This window comes from Salvelinus alpinus, chromosome 15 (assembly GCF_045679555.1).
Source record: "Salvelinus alpinus chromosome 15, SLU_Salpinus.1, whole genome shotgun sequence".
Classification (NCBI taxonomy): domain Eukaryota; kingdom Metazoa; phylum Chordata; class Actinopteri; order Salmoniformes; family Salmonidae; genus Salvelinus; species Salvelinus alpinus.
The window spans coordinates 26,212,450-26,220,121 of record NC_092100.1 but is presented as its reverse complement, the minus strand read 5'-3'; the positions used below and the strand labels follow the sequence as shown (position 1 = coordinate 26,220,121).

At 42.3% G+C, this 7,672-nt stretch overlaps 1 pseudogene; it reads left to right on the top strand.

The window, feature by feature from the left end:
* The first annotated feature begins 2,723 nt into the window (after positions 1-2,723).
* Positions 2,724-7,426, top strand: LOC139539302 (carboxylesterase 5A-like; annotated as a pseudogene).
* The last annotated feature ends 246 nt before the right edge of the window (positions 7,427-7,672 follow it).

The window sequence follows — 7,672 nt, the reverse complement described above, 5'->3', positions numbered from 1 at the left end:
TTGATACACTGCCGATTTTGCAGGTTTTCCTACTTACAAAGCATGTAGAGGTCTGTAATTTTTATCATAGGTACACTTCAACTATGAGAGACGGAATCTAAAACAAAAATCCAGAAAATCACATTGTATGATTTTTAAGTAATTAATTTGCATTTTATTGCATGACATAAGTATTTGATACATCAGAAAAGCAGAACTTAATATTTGGTACAGAAACCTTTGTTTGCAATTACAGAGATCATACGTTTCCTGTAGTTCTTGACTAGGTTTGCACACACTGCAGCAGGGATTTTGGCCCACTCCTCCCTACAGATCTTCTCCAGATCCTTCAGGTTTCGGGGCTGTTGCTGGGCAATACGGACTTTCAGCTCCCTCCAAAGATTTTCTATTGGGTTCAGGTCTGGAGACTGGCTAGGCCACTCCAGGACCTTGAGATGCTTCTTACGGAGCCACTCCTTAGTTGCCATGGCTGTGTGCTTCGTGTCGTTGTCTTGCTGGAAGACCCAGCCACGACCCATCTTCAATGCTCTTACTGAGGGAAGGAGGTTGTTGGCCAAGATCTCGCGATACATGGCCCCATCCATCCTCCCCTCAATACGGTGCAGTCGTCCTGTCCCCTTTGCAGAAAAGCATCCCCAAAGAATGATGTTTCCACCTCCATGCTTCACGGTTGGGATGGTGTTCTTGGGGTTGTACTCATACTTCTTCTTCCTCCAAACACGGCGAGTGGAGTTAGACCAAAAAGCTCTATTTTTGTCTCATCAGACCACATGACCTTCTCCCATTCCTCCTCTGGATCATCCAGATGGTCATTGGCAAACTTCAGACAGGCCTGGACATGCACTGGCTTAAGCAGGGGGACCTTGCGTGCGCTGCAGGATTTTAATCCATGACGGCGTAGTGTGTTACTAATGGTTTTCTTTGAGACTGTGGTCCCAGCTCTCTTCAGGTCATTGACCAGGTCCTGCCGTGTAGTTCTGGGCTGATCCCTCACCTTCCTCATGATCATTGATGCCCCACGAGGTGAAATCTTGCATGGAGCCCCAGACCGAGGGTGATTGACCGTCATCTTGAACTTCTTCCATTTTCTAATAATTGCGCCAACAGTTGTTTCCTTCTCACCAAGCTGCTTGCCTATTGTCCTGTAGCCCATCCCAGCCTTGTGCAGGTCTACAATTTTATCCCTGATGTCCTTACACAGCTTTCTGGTCTTGGCCATTGTGGAGAGGTTGGAATCTGTTTGATTGTGTGTGGACAGGTGTCTTTTATACAGGTAACGAGTTCAAACAGGTGCAGTTAATACAGGTAATGAGTGGAGAACCGGAGGGCTTCTTAAAGAAAAACTAACAGGTCTGTGAGAGCCGGAATTCTTACTGGTTGGTAGGTGATCAAATACTTATGTCATGCAATAAAATGCAAATTAATTATTTAAAAATCATACAATGTGATTTTCTGGATTTAAAAATTAAAAAATCAATTACAGATAAAAATTACAGACCTCTACATGCTTTGTAAGTAGGAAAACCTGCAAAATCGGCAGTGTATCAAATACTTGTTCTCCCCACTGTATATATATACACTGCTCAAAAAAATAAAGGGAACACTTAAACAACACAATGTAACTCCAAGTCAATCACACTTATGTGAAATCAAACTGTCCACTTAGGAAGCAACACTGATTGACAATAAATTTCACATGCTGTTGTGCAAATGGAATAGACAACAGGTGGAAATTATAGGCAATTAGCAAGACACCCCCAATAAAGGAGTGGTTCTGCAGGTGGTGACCACAGACCACTTCTCAGTTCCTATGCTTCCTGGCTGATGTTTTGGTCACTTTTGAATGCTGGCAGTGCTTTCACTCTAGTGGTAGCATGAGACGGAGTCTACAACCCACACAAGTGGCTCAGGTAGTGCAGCTCATCCAGGATGGCACATCAATGCGAGCTGTGGCAAGAAGGTTTGCTGTGTCTGTCAGCGTAGTGTCCAGAGCATGGAGGCGCTACCAGGAGACAGGCCAGTACATTAGGAGACGTGGAGGGGGCCGTAGGAGGGCAACAACCCAGCAGCAGGACCGCTACCTCCGCCTTTGTGCAAGGAGGAGCAGGAGGAGCACTGCCAGAGCCCTGCAAAATGACCTCCAGCAGGCCACAAATGTGCATGTGTCTGCTCAAACGGTCAGAAACAGACTCCATGAGGGTGGTATGAGGGCCCGACGTCCACAGGTGGGGGTTGTGCTTACAGCCCAACACCGTGCAGGACGTTTGGCATTTGCCAGAGAACACCAAGATTGGCAAATTCGCCACTGGCGCCCTGTGCTCTTCACAGATGAAAGCAGGTTCACACTGAGCACATGTGACAGACGTGACAGAGTCTGGAGATGCCGTGGAGAACGTTCTGCTGCCTGCAACATCCTCCAGCATGACCGGTTTGGCGGTGGGTCAGTCATGATGTGGGGTGGCATTTCTTTGGGGGGCCGCACAGCCCTCCATGTGCTCACCAGAGGTAGCCTGACTGCCATTAGGTACCGAGATGAGATCCTCAGACCCCTTGTGAGACCATATGCTGGTGCGGTTGGCCCTGGGTTCCTCCTAATGCAAGACAATGCTAGACCTCATGTGGCTGGAGTGTGTCAGCAGTTCCTGCAAGAGGAAGGCATTGATGCTATGGACTGGCCCGCCCGTTCCCCAGACCTGAATCCAATTGAGCACAGCTGGGACATCATGTCGCGCTCCATCCATCAACGCCACGTTGCACCACAGACTGTCCAGGAGTTGGCGGATGCTTTAGTCCAGGTCTGGGAGGAGATGCCTCAGGAGACCATCCGCCACCTCATCAGGAGCATGCCCAGGCGTTGTAGGGAGGTCATACAGGCACGTGGAGGCCACACACACTACTGAGCATCATTTGGACTTGTTTTAAGGACATTACATCAAAGTTGGATCAGCCCGTAGTGTGGTTTTCCACTTTAATTTTGAGTGTGACTCCAAATCCAGACCTCCATGGGTTGATAAATTTGATTTCCATTGATAGTTTTTGTGTGATTTTGTTGTCAGCACATTCAACTATGTAAAGAAAAAAGTATTTAATAAGAATATTTCATTCATTCAGATCTAGGATGTGTTATTTTAGTGTTCCCTTTATTTTTTTGAGCAGTGTATATATATGTATGTATGTATGTATGTGTGTGTGTGTGTGTGTGTGTGTTTTTTTGGGGGGGGGGGGATTTGAGGTGTGTTTGTTTTGGCACACCCATCATTATCACCATCTATGCATGCAACCACTCACTTACACTACTGATTACTGACACTATTGTTAATTGTATATAGTTTACTTTATTTAATAAATATATTACCTCCACGTTGTCTCCTTTGTTACGGGCTACGAGCTGGTTCGTGACACTACAAAAGAGCCTCTGGTCCAAGCTAAGGTATTGTACCTGTCTCACAAATCATCCAACACTAATTCAAATCACATTTGAATCAGTTCAAACTGTTAACTGGTTTATCAATCAATTATATAAAAGTTTGGAATGCTATGTGATGTTTGAACAACTGGCCAGGTGATGTCTAGGTGATGATAATGATGTCTAACCTGGCAGTGTGACTACACTACTAATGAGTAGCTTGTCAAGTTTATGAGAACTGAATAGGATTTGGTGAATGCCATAAAAAAGGTAAACTAGCTATTACCAGTTGAGACATACGGAAGATATGTTGCATGTGCATTTTTTCCTATGATGGTTCAAATGATTAATTTCATATGGTTGAAATTGTTAGACCTCTATATAGCCTCTATAGTACCATACAGAATAACATCTCCCTTAGATATTACTGTAAAGTTATTCCAATAACAGCCACAAGAGGTCAGGTTAGGCCTGTTTTCAACCATTGAGCCTGTTGCATTTTAGATGTGAATCTTTATAGGAACGACTGGGTGGAGTGTTTCTAAAAGACCTTGCAGATAAGCTTTTAAAGAGAAAGGAGGTCCAGAAGGTTCCTGTGCTCCTTGGAATGACTAACCATGAGTTTGGATGGATCCTCCCAATGGCAAGGTCAGTTTTTCTTGATGAAAAACACTTCTGCTCAATATATCTCTACATATGTCTTCAAGTTTAAGTGGTTACTGAAATAAAAAGGGTTTTGATAATAATTACTTTTCTGTCTTTTCAAATTTAGGAAGGTGAAGGTGTGTCATGTGTTGGATTTGATACAGTAAGTTCTACTATATTTTGGAACAGTCCTTTAATCCACCTAAATGGTTTTACAGCTTTAATAGGCAGTCAGCGAGTTCAATAATGAAACATTTTCTATCCTGCTGGGGTGAGTTCTTTTCGCCCATCTTGTCCTACTCCTCCTTCTGTTCCCTCACCTGTTACTGAAGCAGTGTTTATGTACCATTTATGTTATTGTATAAGACTATTATTATCATAGTAACTTAATTCAATTATTTATATTATTAACCAGCAAATTGACCAGGATATGAAAGTACCGCTGGCCACAGTACAATGATGACATGTAGACCTATACTATAGAGAAGGGTTGCAACATTCTGGGAACTTTCAATAAATTCCCTGGTTTTCCAGAACTCCTGGTTGGAGGATTCAATGCAAAAACTCCTGAAGATATTTGTGATGGATTTACTGAAATGCTGGGAGATCTGTTTGTGGTTCTGCCTGTTATTAAAGTGTCTGGATACCAGAGGTTAGTTCCAGTCTGGGGAAGGCAACTTTTCTGTTGCATTTTAAATCACCTTATGAAATGATGCCAAAAGCTCTCATCACTTCCAATGTATCTCCTGTGTTTTTAGATGCTGGTGCAACTGTACATGTACGAGTTCCAACATCACCCAGAGATGCACATAGACGCCAGACCCAGCTTTGTAAAGTCTGACCATGCTTATGTTTGGATCATGCTTTTGGAATGGACATACAGTTGAAGTCGGAAGTTTACATACACTTAGGTTGGAGTCATTAAAACTCATTTTTTAACCACTCCACAAATTTCTTGTTAACAAAAGATCGTTTTGGCAAGTCAGTTAGGACATCTACTCTGTGCATGACACAATACATTTTTCCAACAATTGTTTACAGACAGATTATTTCACTTATAATTCACTGTATCACAATTCCAGTGGGTCAGAAGTTTACATACACTAAGTTGACTATGCCTTTAAACAGCTTTGAAATTTCCAAATGATGTCATGGCTTTAGAAGCTTCTGATAGGCTAATTGACATAATTTGAGTCAATTGGAGGTGTACCTGTGGATGTATTTCAAGGCCTACCTTCAAACTCAGTGCCTCTTAGCTTGACATCATGGGAAATTCAAAAGAAATCAGCCAAGACCTCAGAAAAAAAATGTGAAAACCTCCACAAGTCTGGTTCATCCTTTGGAGCAATTTCCAAACGCCTGAAGGTACCACGTTCGTCTATACAAACAATAGTGCACAAGTATAAACACCATGGGACCATGCAGCTGTCATACCGCTCAGGAAGGAGACGTGTTCTGTCTCCTAGAGATGAACGTACTTTGGTGCAAAAAGTGCAAATCAATCCCAAAACAACAGCAATGGACCTTGTGAAGATGCTGGAGGAAACAGGTACAAAAGTATCTATATCCACAGTAAAACGAGTCCTATATCGACATAACCTGAAAGGGTGCTCAGCAAGGAAGAAGCCACTGCTCCAAAACCGCGATTAAAAAAAGCCAGACTACGGTTTGCAACTGCACATGGGGACAAAGATTGTACTTTTTGGAGAAATGTCCTCTGGTCTGATGAAACAAAAATAGAACTGTTTGGCCATAATGACCATCGTTATGTTTGGAGGAAAAAGGGGGAGGCTTGCAAGCCGAAGAACACCATCCCAACCGTGAAGCACGGGGGTGGCTGCATCATGTTGTGGGGGTGCTTTGCTGCAGCAGGAGGGACTGGTGCACTTCACAAAATAGATGGCATCATGAGGTAGGAAAATGATGTGGATATATTGAAGCAACATCTCAAGACATCAGTCAGGAAGTTAAAGCTTGGTCGCAAATGGGTCTTCCAAATGGACAATGACCCCAAGTATACTTCTAAAGTTGTGGCACAATGGCTTAAGGACAACAAAGGCAAGGTATTGGAGTGGCTATCACAAAGCCCTGACCTCAATCCCATAGAAAATGTGTGGGCAGAACTGAAAAAGCGTGTGCGAGCAAGGAGGCCTACAAACCTGACTCAGTTACACCAGATCTGTCAGGAGGAATGGGCCAAAATTCACCCAACTTATTGTGAGAAGCTTGTGGAAGGCTACCCGAAACATTTGACCCAAATTAAACAATTTAAAGGCAATGCTACCAAATACTAATTGAGTGTATGTAAACTTCTGACCCACTGGGAATGTGATGAAAGAAATAAAAGCTGAAATAAATCATTCTCTCTACTATTATTCTGACATTTCACATTCTTAAAATAAAGTGGTGATCCTAACTGACATAAGACAGGGAATTTTTACTAGGATTATATATCAGGAATTGTGAAAAACTGAGTTTAAATGTATTTGGCTAAGGTGTACGTAAACTTCTGACTTCAACTGTATAAAGATAACAGGTAGGCCTAAAGCACACATCAACTACATCAGGTTACGGATTACACGGCATAAACCATGGCAAAATGTGTCAAATAAATACAGGAAATGTGCTTTAAAACTGCAACATTTTCTCAATGCCCCAACGCTAAATGTGTGTAATTACAGGACATTGGTTTAAAAGTGCAAAATTGTATCTCTGCCACCAAGAGTGGGCCATCTAAAATGTTTTTGCCTAGGGCCCCAGATTTGGTTAGTCAGGACCTGAACTACATAATCTACTGTTACATTGGCATGGTTGATGCCATTTGTGATCACCAGAATAATTCCAATGTATTATGCAAGTTAATAACTGCTATCAATGACCTGAAAGTTATAAGGACATACTGATTTTGTCTCTGAGGATATTAACATTATCTTTTCACAAGATAAGAATAATAGGAATAAAAAAAGAAAGATGCATCATCAAATAAAGTGGTCAGGAGGCCACTAGATCATTATTTGTTGATATAACTGTATTGTCCCTATTTATGGAAATAAGTCAGTCAAAATAAAGAGCTTGTAGAGATCATATTAATTTCAAAACAAGGTAACATCTGATCACTCCCTATATTCCCTTAAATGCCACTTACAGGAACAGTCACTGAAGAGGAGGAGAAGCTGTGCAAGGAAAATGATGGCATATTGTAACTAGTGGTTAGAGCATTGGACTAGCAACCAAAAGGTTGCAAGATTGAATCCCCGAGCTGACAATGTAAAAATCTGTTGTTCTGCCCCTAAACAAGGCAGTTAACCCACTGTTCCTAGACTGTCATTGAAAATAAGAATTTGTTCTTAACTGACTTGCCTAGCTAAATAAAGGTAAAATATTGGGGCAATATTGCTTGCATGCACTCTGACATAAACTGACGACAGTATAGCTATTTCTTGGAGCCAGAACTTCTAGCTGCATGATTTTCACAACAGTCCAGCACACTATTAGAAGTACAGTCCTGAGTTACTTTTCTTCGTGAAATGGCCTGTTTAGCACACTGATCCCTGGGTACTAACTGTGACCCGCAGCTCACCAAACGGGGAGGCGCTGGTAAAGTGGTCCCTGTATGAGCAG